Source organism: Ochotona princeps, chromosome 26 (assembly GCF_030435755.1).
Source record: "Ochotona princeps isolate mOchPri1 chromosome 26, mOchPri1.hap1, whole genome shotgun sequence".
NCBI lineage: Eukaryota > Metazoa > Chordata > Mammalia > Lagomorpha > Ochotonidae > Ochotona > Ochotona princeps.
This window is the reverse complement of record NC_080857.1, coordinates 23,098,416-23,113,588: the sequence shown is the minus strand read 5'-3', so window position 1 is coordinate 23,113,588 and position 15,173 is coordinate 23,098,416. Positions and strand designations below refer to the sequence as shown.

Below are 15,173 nucleotides of genomic sequence, written 5' to 3'. Positions count from 1 at the left end.
TGGGTAGATCCTTCAGGCGGCTGTGAAATATGGCCCCTCTGGAGACCTCCGGAGGCTGCCCTCACTCCCAGCTGGGGAAAGGCGGCCCGGAGGATTCTGGGAGTGGGGCTTGCCAGGGTCTCTCTGGATGCAAGTTTGAGCTGGTGGGAGCTATGGTTGGCCGGAGGCACGCCGGTGCACAGGCCGTCCGTCTGTTTCCCATCGCTCTCCTCCTACGACTCACTTGTCACTCCTCTGCTCTTGTTTACCCGACGTGAATTATTCCTCGGCTATAAATCAGACAGTTTGGCCCCGCACTTTGGATTATCTATGATCTTTAACTTTCCCAAGGCAACAGAAATGAAGCCAGCAAATCTCTCCGCTCCCCAGAGTTCAGCATCTAGAGCGTGGAAGTGCTGACATGGGGGCGAGTGAGTCCATTCGCAACCCCCTCCCCGCCTCCCCGCCCACGCCAGGCACTCAGTAGACAGCGAACACCTAGGTGGAGGATTCTCAGCTAGAAACCAGAGACGGGGCAGGGAGAGGAGGGAGAAGGGAAGACTGTTCTGCTTTATCCTATTCCCATCCAAGCGCGGGTGACAGACAGTCAACCAACCAACCAATCAACCAACCCCATAGAGTGTGCTTTGGTGTCCATGGTTACCAACTCCTTCAACCAGAATGCTTGCCTGACACCCACCCACAACCTCCCTATACTTTGAATCTGTTCTGGATTATATAGAATGCCTAGCACAACGTACACGAGGGACAAGTGGGTGTCATTCTGTATGGTGTCGGGGAATAATGACAAGGAGAACACCCTGTATTCAGTACTAACGTGGTTCTTTTGCTCCAAGCATCTCCCATGTATGGATGGATGGCAGATGCAGATGGGCCAGGTACCTCAAAAAAGTGCAGCCGCGGGAGGGAGGAGAGCAGCCAGGAGGGCGGGCCATTTTACATGCCTGCAGGAGTCGGGAAGATGTCTCCAGAGAGCGAGCAGGGAGGAAGCCATGTTCCATCTGGGAGAAGATGATTCCAGACAGAAGGAATTCCAAGTGCAAAGGCTTTGGGACAGGGGCAAGGTCAGGAGACAGCCAGAAGGTCAGGGAGGGAGCGGAGTGCGAGCCAGGGACCATAGTGGTCTCAAAAGTCAAGCAACAGGCAGTGCCAGCCCTGGGGGCAACCTCTGGAGGCTTTGTTCTGAGCCTCCTGGGATGGTCTGGGAGGCCTTGATGCAGTGGGTGATGACACAGTAGAGATGAACATTCCAGAGCCGTGCAGAAGCCAAGGAAATGACAAGGATGATGGGGAGGCCTGAGGCGGGAAGGAGTAGGGATGAGGGGAGAGCAGCTGCACCACTGGGGTGGGGTCTACAGTGGAAATTTGGACTAGTGACACATTTTGACAGGGTGGAGCTGGGCCTGGGAGCTCAGTACCTCTCCACCAGTTAGTCTTAGGCACAGAAAAATGAAATGTTGCTATGTCCTCGGGAGGATTGGGACCTTGAGTCAGAGAACCAGGGACATGTGGGCTCTGGCAGGTTGCTGGTCCATGGCTGCAGACCTCCAGTTGAGGCGCTTGTCTACCCGCTTGGGGCCTGTTTAGGGGCTCCCAGATACACTCAAGAAGCAGGCTCAATGACAGCCGCAACCTTTAAAGGGGTCTGGCTTGATTTTGGACTGATTGCATACTGTCTGGCCAGTTTCCTCCCCAGGGGCCTTTGCAAAGCTCAGCCCACCTCACCGGGGAGCTGAGCGGGAAAGGCAAGAGCTTGCACTTGGAGCTTCTGCAGTCTCAAGGCGCATCTCACCTGCCCCCTTCACTAGCTTTTAGGGAGAGGAAAAAGAGCTCTGCTGATCTTCCTGGAACCGTGCTACCTCCCACACATGTGGGCATGGAAATATAAATCCACTAAATAAAAGGCTCAGTTCATTGATCTCATTTGCCCGCATTTCAGGCATTCCATAGCCAACTGGGGCTGGCTGGCAGACACCGTATTGGACAGTGTAAAAATGGAACACTTCCGTGGTAGCAGTAAGTTCCCTTGGATAGTTTCACTTCTTTTTTTTTTTTTTCAGATTTATTTATTTTTATTGGAAAGGCAAATTTACAGAAAGAAGGAGCGATAGATTTTTTTTGTCTGCTGGTTCACTCTATAAGTGGTGCTGAACCAATCCAAAGCCAGGAGCTTCTTTTTGGTTTCCCAAGCAGATATAGGGTCCCAAGGCTTTAGGCCATCCTCGACTGCTTTCCTAGGCCTCAAGCAGGAAGCTGGATGGGAAGTGGAGCAGCTGGGACATGAGTCGGCAGCCATATTGGATCCCAGCACATACAAGGTGAGGATTTAGTCACAGAGCCATTCATTGTGCTAGGCCCATTGGCAGTTTCACTTCCTTAACCAGAAAGTTATCCAGGAAGACCGAATAACAATACATGTACAAAGCGTGGGAGCACTCGGTCCTTCTCATGACAGATGCTCAGTCAATGATAGTCACCGTGATTTATTCCAGAAATCTCCTCCCTTGCTTTGCCATCCGCTAATTCTATAGGAGGCCCTGGATCTCCCAGATCCTCCGTTTTGTAACAGGGACACTGTGACAGTCATCAACAGTGTCACAGGAGCCTCACTTTTTTTCTTGGTACTCTCAGGATCCAGGAGAACGTCCTCACCAATCTCCCAGCTGATGCTTTCTAAATCAGATTTGGAAAGCTTTGTCTGCCTTCCTTAATGGCCTGAGCCTTGCTGTGGGGAAAGGGGGCCAGGGAGGATTTCTGGAGATGTGAACCATCTTTAAGGGTGTGACCACGGTCAACAATGTGAAGTTCAGATGAAACAAGTGAACAAGTTTGATCAAGGGTAAGAGTCACTGTGACTTGAGCCACATATCTCAGTTTGGGGTCTCTGGCCCCTGTTCCCAGCCTTGGGGCCCCTGCTTCCCTGCCTTCTGTGGGTGCAGTTCTTACAGAGGCTCCCCGGTCAGCCCTGTTGGTGTGTAGCCCTAAAATCAGTCTTCCTTTCCCACTTAGGCATTTTGTTGTTGTTGTTGAATGTTTATTACTGACAGGCATTTGGCCTGTGGAGGTTGGGCTTTGCCTGGGGCTGAAAGGAAGTTATTTGGCAAGCCAGGATAAGGTGTGCCTGAAAAGCTTGGAATCCCCTCCAATCTGCTTGATCCATTTCAGGAAAGATTTGTTTTCAACTCCCAAATTACCTGCTAGGATTTCTAGACCTGAGATCCTATCTCCCAGGACTGTTTTCCTTTTATTTTCCATAAGAAAGACAAAGGGGAAAAAAAGAGGCCAAAGAACAACATTCCTGCACTGCTTTGAATAAAATGACCTACACACAGTGGGTGATTTTCTGCAACAGAAACACCTGTGCCAGGCCCTGAGGCTCTGCTCCAGGGAGGCGTGCCCGGGACCCGAGGAGAGCCAGTGCAACTGGGGTTTTAAGATTTATTTATTTTTATTGAAAAGGCGGATTTACAAAGAGAAAGAGAGATAAAGGTCTTCATCCCTAATTGGGTGCAATGGCCAGAACTGAGCCAATCCAAAACCAGGAGCCAGGAGCTTCTTGGTCTCCTGCATGAGTGCAGAGTTCCAAGGCTTTGAGCTGTCCTCTGCTGCTTTCCCAGGCCATAAGCAGGGAGCTGGGTGGGAAGTGGAACAGTTGGAACATGAACTGGTACCCATATGGGATGCTGGTGCTTGTAGGTAGAGGATTAGCCAGTTAACCTATCACACCAGCCCTGTAAATGAAGTTTTAGAAAAAACAAAACAAACAAACAAACAAAAAACTCACACGGAACAGCCTCTACTCCATGCATCTGATGGAACTTTCTAGACCTCTACCATCTTCCAACTGCTCCTGTTGCAATTTTATCTTCTGGGGCTATGGCGATCTCAACCCTGCAGCGGAATGCCCATGAAGTTATCACCCTCTCACATCCCTCTTCCAAACTGCCAGGCAACCCTTCACAACCTGTTCAACACCCAGTCACTCTGCACCACCCCTGCTGGCAACATCCTGCTGGCAGTGCTGCCTGCTTTCCCTGGTTAGCTGACAATCATGGCCTTGCTCGCCTCCACCTCCACTCTCTGCCAACTTCCACGGGCTCCAAACATTGTCTCGAGGTGATCACCAGAGAGGATTATGTTCCCTTCAGAAGCCTCAAAATGGCCTCTGTGGGGCTCCCTTCTCGAGAGTCCAAGTCCCAAGCTTCACTTCCTCTCCTCCCCCTCCCTCCCTCCTGTCCAGTTATAGTGGCCTCCTTGCTCTTTTCAAGCACCCCACTCGTGTGTCCCTCTGGCTAGCTCCTTCACTCTCTCAAGTCTCTCTCCTGCTCAGTGAGGATGACCTGATCTTGACCACACTGCTTAGTTGCTAGTGTCCCATACTGCCCATGCATTCCCACCTCCCACTTAGACCTGACTCTAACCTGTTTCCCATTGCATTCTCATTGCTAATACATGATGTAGTTTGGTTATTATTATTCCTTTTTTATGCTTGCTGTCTTTCTCTCTCTGTTTCTAGAATCCTACCCCTCACGGGTGCAGGGCCCTTCTTTAGTGTAGTATCTGCTCTCTTTTGAGTGGTTGGAAGCACTGGACTCGGATGTGTTTGTTCCCATTAGTGACTACTAGATTGTGAAAGATCCACGTGGGAGAAGAATCTAGGTCTCCTGTCAACAGCCAGCAACAGCTGTCCAGGCTTGTGAGTACTATCTTGAAGCCTGCAGCTCAGGCGAACCTTCTGACAGCCACAACTTCAGGGAGCCAGAGAACTATACAACCTAGCCATTCCTGAAATGCCACAGCATGTGGAGATCTAGCCAACCATTATCATTGTTTTACCCCAACAGGTTTGGGGGGCTTGATTATGCAGCAATAGATATGTAAATAATACACTGTTTCAAAAGCAAAGGCGTAAGTATTTAATATGTGTTTGCTAGCTCATTTAATGATGTATTTGCTTTATGCATAAATTAATATTTTGAAATTGACTACAATTTGTTCAGTTAAAGTTTTAAAATAACATATTCTATTGTAAAAATAGCTGTACTGTCCAAAACAATCAAAACTTAATGAGAAGAGTAACAGTGTTTTACATTTTTTGCAAATCTCTTTAATGTCTGGCTTAATAGAAGACAGCTGGATGCTCATATCTACTTCTGCATTCAATCAGCTGTGATGATGTTGTTTTGGTTGAAGTGTGTGAAGGAAATCCAGCTCACGGAGATGGGTTGCTGGGAAGAGAGGAATGTATTAATAGTCTTTTCAGATCGTTGTGGTTATTCTTTCTCGACACTCTACCAAAACTGGACAGATGGGAATTTATTAAAGGTTACTTGCAATGTGGAATCTGAAACTATAGCTGTGAACTTTTTGTACTCAGTTACGTTACAATCCATTTGGTCTGGCTTGCACTTCAAATGATCTTTTGCCCATGCCCGATTGTGTAATGTTGTGCATGGGGTCATTTGGAAAATATTGCTTCACACTGCACGGTGCCGATCTTCTGAATTGGGCTGGCATGTAGTCATGATGAAAACTGAAAATTCACATTTGCTAATAGCACCACTGAGCTCATCAGAAACTTCTGGCTGTGTCAGGTAGGTGTCAAGTTCATGCTGTCAGAGATGAGTTTTCAAAAATTCTGATTGGGGATGGAAGCCCCAATTTAGAAATTTTGGCAGTCACCAGTGTCTTTCCTGATGTGACAAACTCACTTTGTCCATTTCGAGGATGTACCTGCCAGATGATGAGCTCCGAATAACCAGGTTATTCAGTCCTTTGGACTTCACAGAGAGTTCCTGGACAGCGGGTAGTTCAGCCCACAATGTGAAGTCCCCACACAGGTGCTTTTCCTGGAGACAATATCCTCCTGCAGGGAGCCCTAGAAGGGCCTGATACCTCATTTCCAATTTGCCAGGCAGAAGGGGAAAAATTAGCATGTGCTTTGGGCAAAGTTCATCAAACCAATAATTTTGACCACTTAATCTAGAACATTCTTAAGTGGCTTCCTTTATTATTATTTTTCCTGTGAATTTGTAGCAGTGAACAATACTGTGATTGCCATCCTAGTCTGGTACCAGCAGTTTTACCAAAATGTCAAACATAGCAAAGTGAGTACAAGCACATGCTGACCTTGTAATGGAGCCTGCATAGGGTCTTGGGGACCCGTGAACCTCACCCAGATAGCCACCGTCTCAGGGAAGTTAGGGTCATTCCATGACCTGCAGTATTTATAGGTGAATGTGCTGCAAACGTGCTGCAGGCTGAGACACAGCCTGCCTTTGCCTTTGTGCAAAATTTTAATGGCCACCATTGTTGCATAAGCTGGCAAACATATCATTAGATGTCAGCTTTCCTTGTGGGTGAAATAGATAAAGGACAGGTTCTTTAATTAAGGGAGATTAAGATAATCTTCATGTTTTTTGTCGGTCCCACTTGGAAGACTCTGAGAAATTCCTCAGGCTTTCAGTGTTGAATAAATAAAGTCACTGGGGAGCTCTCAGCTGCCCCATTTTCTCTGTAATCCTTCCTCTTCCATTCAATGAGCGGGGGGGACCTCCGTGGCCCTCAGGAGAAGCACGACTCAGAGGAGTGGGATTCCTTCAAGCTCCAGGCTAAGTGTGGGCAAAGTTCTCATGTGGGCAGTCTTTATAGTATGGGACCCACAATACAGCAGGCTTGAAGCTATCTTTGTTCAAATGGTCACGATGCCTGTGAAATCGTGTTCCAAGGGCACACATGTGGCCTTTCCCAAAGTGCCACCAAAGCCTTCCAAAGAGGACGGGTACTTAGCAGTTGAGACATCTGCATCCTGTTTTGGAGTAGCTGGGTTCGAAACCTAGCTTTCACTAGGATTCTAGCTTCCTGCTAATGGCCACTCTGGAAGGTTCTAGATAATGCCCCCAGTAGCTGGTTCTATGCCACCTGTCATGGAGACCTGGATTGAATTACCTGCTCCTGGTTTCAGCCTGGCCCAGTCCCAGCCTGGGGATGAGCCAGTGAATGGGAGGTCCTCCCCCAACCTCTCGGGTTCCCAACAAGCAGCATGTCTTCCTTCTCCAGGTCAGCAGGATCCAGTGGATGGAAGCTGGGCAGTCAGCTTATCAAAAGATGAAAAAAAGCAGGTGTTTGAAACCCCTTCCTGCTGGACGTTGAGTATTACTGAAGCCAACATCCTACACTAACAGTCTTTGTCCTAGACCTTTCTTCTCTTTCGTCTTCTTTTTTTCTGGTTTGAAATCCATAAAGGTCTCTGGGAACTAGTCACCAAGACAAACTACCCAAAGAACCAGGAAGAAATGATTAAGTAGATGTACTACCCTAGCTAAAGAGAAACTCCTATGCTATGTGGCCATGGCCCAGACACGAGCACTCGGAGACATCCAGAACCGGGTCATGGAATCAATTCCTATGGGCTTGCAAGAAGTGGTTTCACCATCTTTTCCAAACTTCACAGTCCTGATGCCCACGTGGGTAACTTAACCATGGAGGTAATATTTACACTACCAAAGTCGACAGAACTACAAACCAGGCTTGCACAGCCCAGGGCTGACTGTCAGGCATTTACCAGTACACCAATGTCTTGTAGCGATGATGACCCCAAGATGCTGTACCACCAATCACGTCAGGACTCCCCTGGGATGGAGGAGATGGGATGGGACAGGTTTGTAGTTGCTTAGCAAGCCACTGATCTGGCCAACCTGACTCATTGAGTTGGATTCTCTGGAGGTACCACGTTGGGGGATGCTTTTTGAGCAAGTCCATACGGTTATTATTAAATCCGTTGAAGTTTGAGACTTGACGCTGAGGGAGTGGGAGAGACGAGTGGGTGTGCATCTGGCTCTTGGCATCTGGGAGGAACAGCTGGCTTATGTCCCAGTTGGCCTGAGAATGGACAGCTGTTTTCCCTCGAGATACAAACTTCATGACAGGAAAAGGAGGCGGGAGCGCTGAGGTCCCGGCTACTCTCTGACAGCATGACTGGCTTTCCTTGGATCTCAGGCTGTCTCCACTTTCCAATCTCGAGGCTGTGACCCAAGACAGCATGAGAGCAACTGCCCCGATGTATGCATCAGTGGGAACCGAGTCACCATCCTTTGTTCTTTGTTACACCAGTGGGGACAGCAGAGTTCAGAGAAAGCCCACAGCCGATTCTCCACACTAGTTTTCTCAGGACAACTTTTTTTTTTCTTGCAGATTTAAACATTAGCAGGAGCTTTCCCAGCCAGGCATGATTTGTAAAGCTAAAGTCCTTGTTGACTTTTTCCCACTGAGCCTGAATAGGAAGGCAGGAAGAAAAAGACAAGACAAAAGAGGAATTGTCTTTACTCCAAACGGGAAACAGTTTGCAAGGAGCCCAGTTCAACTTTAGACTTGTTCTGCACCTGCCTGGGCAAGTAGTTCAGATTAAAAATTTTTTTTCCTTCTGAGTGCTTGACTGGGTTACATAACAGCCCAGAGAGGTAAGTACTGAAGAGAAAACAGGAAGATTCTGCCAGGTTTGGTGAATGGCAGAAGAGATGGAGTTTGTATTCTAAATGTTTTATTCATTTATTTATTATTTATTTACATTAGAAAGGCATATCCGATTTACAGAGAAAAAGGCAGAGAGTAAGATATTCCCAAATGCCCCAATGGCCAAAGCTGAGTTGATCCAAAACCAGGAGCCAGGAGCTTCTTTTTGGGTCTCTCATGAGTGTGCAGGGTCCCAAGGCTTTGGACCATCCTCTTCTGCTTTCCCAGACCATTATCAGGCAGCTAGCAGGGAAGTAGGGAAGCTGGGACGTGAACTGGTACCTCTATGGGATCCCAGCACTTGCAACGTGAGGATTTAGCTATTAGCCATTGCATAGGCCCTGGATTCTAATTTTTATGATCAAAAAAACAGTGCACTTTTCTACCCGCACAAAACAATATTTTTTCCCTGTAAGCAATTGGAGCCCAGAGAAGTCCTTAATAGGCACCTGGGCCGGGGACACTGGACTATGAATTCCAAGTATTGTGAATCCCTAAACCACCAAAGCTCCCTGGTGGGAGAGCTGATGCCAACTCAGAAACTCAACCCCCAACACCTGCACACTATGCAGGGATACAGGCTATTAAGTTAGAAACTACTTGGTTACTAACCATCAGCTTATGCACTGGGCTGGATATGTTTAGATGCATACAGTTTAGGCAGATCCTGTAACATGCACGTAAACTTGTTACAGGTCACTACGTTCATGACTACACTTGTGTGTTTGTTCTGATTTCTCCAGGCCTTTATAAAATAAACAAATTCATTAAACAAGAAGAGAAAGAGGTCAAATAGTCCACTTTAGAAAAGTAAGTCGTAACCCCAAACTTTTTTCTTTGCCAGGTTTCATGGTCCCTTCTTTTTGTGTGTGTGTGCATGCCTAGAAACTGTCTTCCTAGCCCAGGACCTAGTCCCACTGTGAGATCATTCACCCAGCAAATACATGCACACACTTACGTTTGGGGAGGGGGGGAATGGATATTGCAAAAATGTGTACTATGTATGGATTTCAAAACACCTTGGACCAAATTAAACTTATCTTTGAATTCCACTGTTTAACCAACTTTTTCAAGTACCGCTCAAGTGAGGACTTAATGAATACATTAGGCTCTGGGCTGTGAGTGGGGAAGTGGAGACAGAGACGTGTCATCTTCCTCAAGTTTACAGTCTATTGGGAAACAGTGTATAAATAAGTGTCTCAATCAGCACGTGATTATGCATTGTCAGAATGCCTATGAGGGAAAAGTGCGTTCACAGTTACCCAGCCGGGCCTCCGGCAGGTGCTTCCACAGGGAGGCTCCGCCGCTGCGCCTTGGGCTTTGATCGGTTGTGGTGGCATGGTGCGGGGAGTAAGGGAACACTGAGAACTCTTTCTGAGATGCTTGCGAGGCTCTGGCTGCACAGGCCAGTGAAGAGGAAGGTGGGTGTGAGAGGCAGCAACAGAGGGGTGACTGAACCTCTCTCCATCTGGACGCAGCCCGAGCAAGGCTGCAGACAAGGCCTGAGCTTTGCCTGGAGGGGGCGCTCCCGGGGCAGGGAGTTGAAGGGAGGAGCCCTGGAAGGTATTTCCGGAGTCAGGGTTACATCCGCAGGTCCCACTGTCTGGCTGGTGGCCCTCAGAGTGAACGGCTGACCTCACAGCACTTGTAGGGCTCTCTGTCCTCTCAGTGCCGTACACAGCTTTGAGTTCTTCCTGCAGGAAGCCTCTACGAGCCTGGGAGCCTGGAAGAAAGCAAGTGAAGCCGCTCACAGGGACCCGGGACCGGCGTTCAGTGGTGCACTCTCCTTGAGCTACTTTGTAGAAAAAGGTGCAAACCCACCTCGCTAATCTGTTGTTTCTTGGAAAGCCAGAGTTATAGGACCAGAGAGGGAGACAGAGAGAGAGAGACAGAGAGAGACAGAGAGAGAGAGATCTTACATCTGCTGCTTTACTCCCTAAATGACCACAAGGACAGGGCTGGGCCAGGCTAAAATTAGGAATTCCATCCATATCTCAGGGACCCAAGGACTTAGCCTATCTTCTGCAGTTTTCCTAGGCACGTTAACAGGAAGCTGGAGGGGAAGTGGAGTAGCTGAGGCTCACATAAGGATACCAATATTGCAGGTAGCAGCTTAACCCTGCTGTATCCAAGACCAACTCCTGTTTTGAGGGGTCAGGCCCACAGCAGCTAGTAATGAACAAGATGAGAGTAATAGAGAAGCTGCAGTCTTTTGCAAAAGACAGTTGAAACCATCCTCCCCACCCCATCTTCCGGTTGAAGAGGTACTATTTCCAGGCCTACCCGTTTGGGCAGTTTTGGTCTCTAAGCCTTCTCAAGAATGTTACTCTGTTTCTGAGTTGTCTGACTTCTTTCCTTATGGCCGAGTCTATGGGCAATTTCAGAATCCTCACTTTCCTAGCTCAGAGGCCCAGCTGCCCTCCATAGAACAACCCTGAGCCACCTGGTTCGGAGCTTGTCCCGGCTCGGCTCTTGTGGAGAAGACAGGAATTACGTACAATTCCAGTTAGGAAATCTGAGACCTGCCTTTTTCATGCCTCAGACAAGGATTGAAGAGATGTTTGCAGCTATAGATAGGAGAGCAAAGCAAAACAAACCAGAGGCAATTAGAGCCCTGGGTTCTGGGGGCGGGAGGGGTGGCTGAGCTGTGTAAGCAGGGACTTGAAGGGAGCTTTGGGAACAGTCATCCCAGTCTTCAGCTGCTAGCCAGCTTGGCCGTGCCAAAAGAACCATTATTTTGCATTTGGCGTTTGAAAGCAAGGCCTCCCCCCACTGCCCAATCTCTGACTCCCAAAGTGCAGAAATGGCCTCCACATCAGCTTCGAAGAAGGTTCCCGGATTAGATAAGGCCTGGAATGCATTTGATGTTGAGCAAAAAACATCCCTGCCAGCTTTCTGTACTTGCCAGGAGAAGTACTTCCCTCAGCTGAAACTTGGTGAGATAAACAGAATCCCTGGGGACTCTGTGGTTTCGGGATGTGCACTTAAGGAATGTATGTGCCCTTCTGCACCCCCACTCCGGGTACCATTTGAACTTGAGTCTCCTGGGTGCTGAGCCTCCTCTGGGCTTGGCGCTGGGGTTGGGCTGTTGGGAGGCCGGTTGAGCAGACCATGACAGGGAGAAGGAAGCATGGTCCCAGGCATGAGGTCAGAGAGCAGCAAGCAGCTCTGGGCGGTGGAGGGGAAAGGAGGAGGACCAAGAGCACATGATTCTGTATAGACTCCAAGGGGACCGTTTGACAAGGGGCCACCAAGTACAGAGACAAGGATGGTGGTTTTGTGAATATCAGTCTTGGAGACAGTTTGGAGGAGCCTTTAGAATTTATAGCATGGGAGGCAAGGTCAGGGCCACGGGGAGCTGTCTAGGAGGCTCCTCTTGGAGTTTGAGTAGGGGACCAAAAAGCCCTGGAAGAACCCACTCTGCTTTTTTGAATCCTGAACACTAACTAGCTAAGGAGTAGAGCTCTCCCCCAGTCCTGGAGTTAGCACCTGGCTCTCCCTCAGCCTGTCACCTGCCTACACCCCAGCTAACGGAATTCCAAGTCTCCCCAGTGCTGTCAGAAACAGCCTGTGTGGGGGAGTGAAATTCCCATAGAGCAAAATGAAAGGGGGACATTGCTTAGGAATAGGATTGTGACGTTTGGGATGGGTGAATATTGATACTCTGGTGGTATCACCCTGGCTGGGTCTTGGCAGTAAAGGTGGCCAGTCAGTTTGAATTTGATCCTATGCAAAATCAGCAGTAATCAGAAATCACACTGTGAATTCTGCACTCACTACCCGACCAGGCAGCAAGCTAAACATGCCCACAGGCTGTGGCTGGTTTTCGATAAAGTCGATAAAGCCGTGCCTGCCAGAACCAACACACGAGATTAAGGAATGTTCTCAGAGCCAGCAACGTGTGACTTTGGCACACCATATTGAAACCGACTTGACCCTCAGAGGCTCTGTTTTCAATCCAGCTTCCTGCTGGTGTGCTTGGGAAGGCAATACATGATTACCTAATTTGGGACCCTGACATTCAAGTGTAAGACCAGGATGGAGGATGGAGCTCCTGGCCCAGGCCCAGTCCTGGCTTTTGTAGTCATTTTTGGAATGAAGCAGCGTATGGAAGAAGTCTCGCACACTTACTCTTACTCTCATCCTTGTTCTGCCTTTGAAATAAATGAATCTTAGGAGGGAAAAGGGAATGCTTTTTTGCATCCGTTTGATTAATGCTTCTGAGATTTTTGAGCTGGGTGACAGTGAAGAATGCTCATTTTCTGTTACAAGTTGTCCTTTGGGATCACTAGGGAAGATTCCAGGATGTCTGTGTCGATGGTCTGACCCCGTTTTAGATTCTGACAGGGAGCAGACACGTTGCATTTTGAGCTTGAGGCTGGCACATTGGGTCAATGGTTAAATCCTCACCTCCAAGTGCAGTATTCCACATGGGTGCAGGTTCAAGTCCCGGCTGTCCCACTTCCCATCCAGCTCCCTGTCTGTGGCCTGGGAAAGCAGCCGAGGATGGCCCAGGGCCATGGGACCCTGCCCCCGCGTGGGAGACCTAGAAGAAGCTCCTGGCTTCTGGCTTCAGATCGGCTTAACTCTGGCCATTGTGGCCATTTGGGGAGTAAAGCAGTGGATAACAAATTTTCTGTCTGTCTCTCTCCCTCTTTGTGGCTCTACCTTTTCAATAAAAATAAATACATCCTAAATAAGCATTTTAAAAAATAAATTTTTTTTCTTAAGAACACAAGTGCATCTGTAGCTATTTAACATCCAGTCCTGTGATTTCCAAAGCTTCCCTTGGAAGCAGGTCCCTACCAACTCCTTCAGCACACAGCAGAGACTGCTGGCTGCTTAGCAGGCCCCACACAGTGGGCAGTGAAGGGGCCTCTCAGCCTCCCCAGCTGGGGACCATATTGGACAGAGAAACAGCTGCTCAAAAATGTCCATATCCCAAACTCTGATGCCTGTGGCTATGTTTCCTGGTGAGAGAGGATTAAGGTAGCAGGTAAAATTCAGATTACCTGTCATTTTATTTTAGAATGAGGAGCAAGGTATCCTGAACTATCTAGATAGGCCCAGTGTAATAACAGGTGTTCTTTTTTTTAAAAAAAATATTTATTTTTATTACAAAGTCAGATATATATAGAGAGGAGGAAATTCAGAGAGGAAGATCTGCCATCTGATGATTCACTCCCCAAGTGGCTGCAATGGCTGGTGCTGCTCCAATCTGAAGCCAGGAGCCAAGAGCCTCTTCCAGGTTTCCCATGCAGGTGCAGGGTCCCAAGGCTTTGGGCCGTCCTCGACTGCTTTCCCAGGCCACAGGCAGGGAGCTGGATGGGAAGTGAGGCTGCCGGGATTAGAACGAGTCCCCCTATGGAATCCCGGCACATTCAAGGTGAGGACTTTAGCTGCTAGGTTACCACACTGGGCCCATAACAGGTGTTCTTAAATGTGGAAGAGGCAGGAAGGAGAGTCTGAGGGGCTGGGATGTGAGAACGCTCAGGGTCGTTGCTGGCTCTGCAGATGGGAGGGGCCGAGGGCCCATCTGGACCCAGAAAAGACAAGGAAATGCATTCCGACTATCTGCCTGTAAATGTTCGTGATGTGTGATCTTCCCCGTTCTCTACTGCTCCGTCCGTATGAGCATCCACAGCAGACTTCGGAGCTGGGTTCATAAACTGGACTTCCTAGAGTTCTGGCTCCGACTCTTGCTAGATCTGTGACATTGGAAACTCGCTGTGCCCAAGTTTTCTAACCAGTAGAATGGGGAAAATACATGAAGCAATCTCAAAGATTGTGTGGGAAAATGGACTAAAAAGTAATTTTCTTTGGTGCAAAAAATTTGTTGAAATCCATGTCTACAGGAATCTTAAAAAATATCTGGAAAATGTGTATGATGGACAAACCGTATGGGTTTCAACTGTTTTTTTTTTTTTTTCATCAAAGCAACTTTTGGAGAGAACAGGTGTTGTGGCACAGCGGATTAAGCTGCCAATTGCAGCACCAGCTGTCCTTGTGAGACTGTGGATTCGAGTCGCACGCATCGTTCTGCTTCAGCTCCAGCTGATGCACCTGGGAATGCAGCAGTGGAGGGCCCACGTGCGTGAACTTCTGCCACCCACATGGGACACTGAAATGGAGTTCCCAGCTCCTGGTTTTGACTTGGCCCATACCCGTGACTGTGGTGGCCATTGGCATAACAAACCAATGAGTGGAATATCTCTCCCTGCCTTTCCTTCTCTATGTTGCACTACCTTCCATATAAAAAGATAAATTAGGGCGCGGCACAAAAGCCTAGCAGCTAAAGTCCTCACCTTGAATGTGCCGAGATTCCATAGGGGAACCCGCTCTAATCCCGGCAGCCCCACTTCCCATCCAGCTCCCTGCCTGTGGCCTGGGAAAGCAGTCGAAGACAGCCCAAAGCCTTGGGACCCTGCACCTGCATGGGAGACCCAGAAGAGGCTCTTGGCTCCTGGCTTCAGGTCAGGTCAGCTCTGGCTGTTGCAGTCACTTGGGGAATGGATCAACAGATGGCAGATCAAAATAAATGAATATGTAAAAAAATAAAAATCTTTAAAAATATTCATTCCATCTTCCTAGAACATTCTGCAGTGCTCGTGTGTATGTCAAGCTGGTTAAGAACTGCCCACCACAGTTCAAGCCTACAAAAG

The 15,173-nt window shown here is 48.4% G+C and overlaps 1 protein-coding gene across 3 annotated transcripts in view; it reads left to right on the top strand.

The window, feature by feature from the left end:
* The window catches only part of RAD51B (RAD51 paralog B), a 562,304-nt gene extending 555,819 nt beyond the window's left edge, over window positions 1–6,485 (top strand). For 2 of the 3 annotated variants that reach the window (XM_058655552.1, XM_058655547.1), the window contains exon 11: window positions 4,617–6,485. The gene's annotated coding sequence lies outside the window, so the exon portion shown is untranslated. Of the gene's footprint in view, window positions 1–4,516 lie in introns of all 3 variants that reach the window. The other variant, XM_058655551.1, reaches the window with a different exon arrangement.
* The last annotated feature ends 8,688 nt before the right edge of the window (window positions 6,486–15,173 follow it).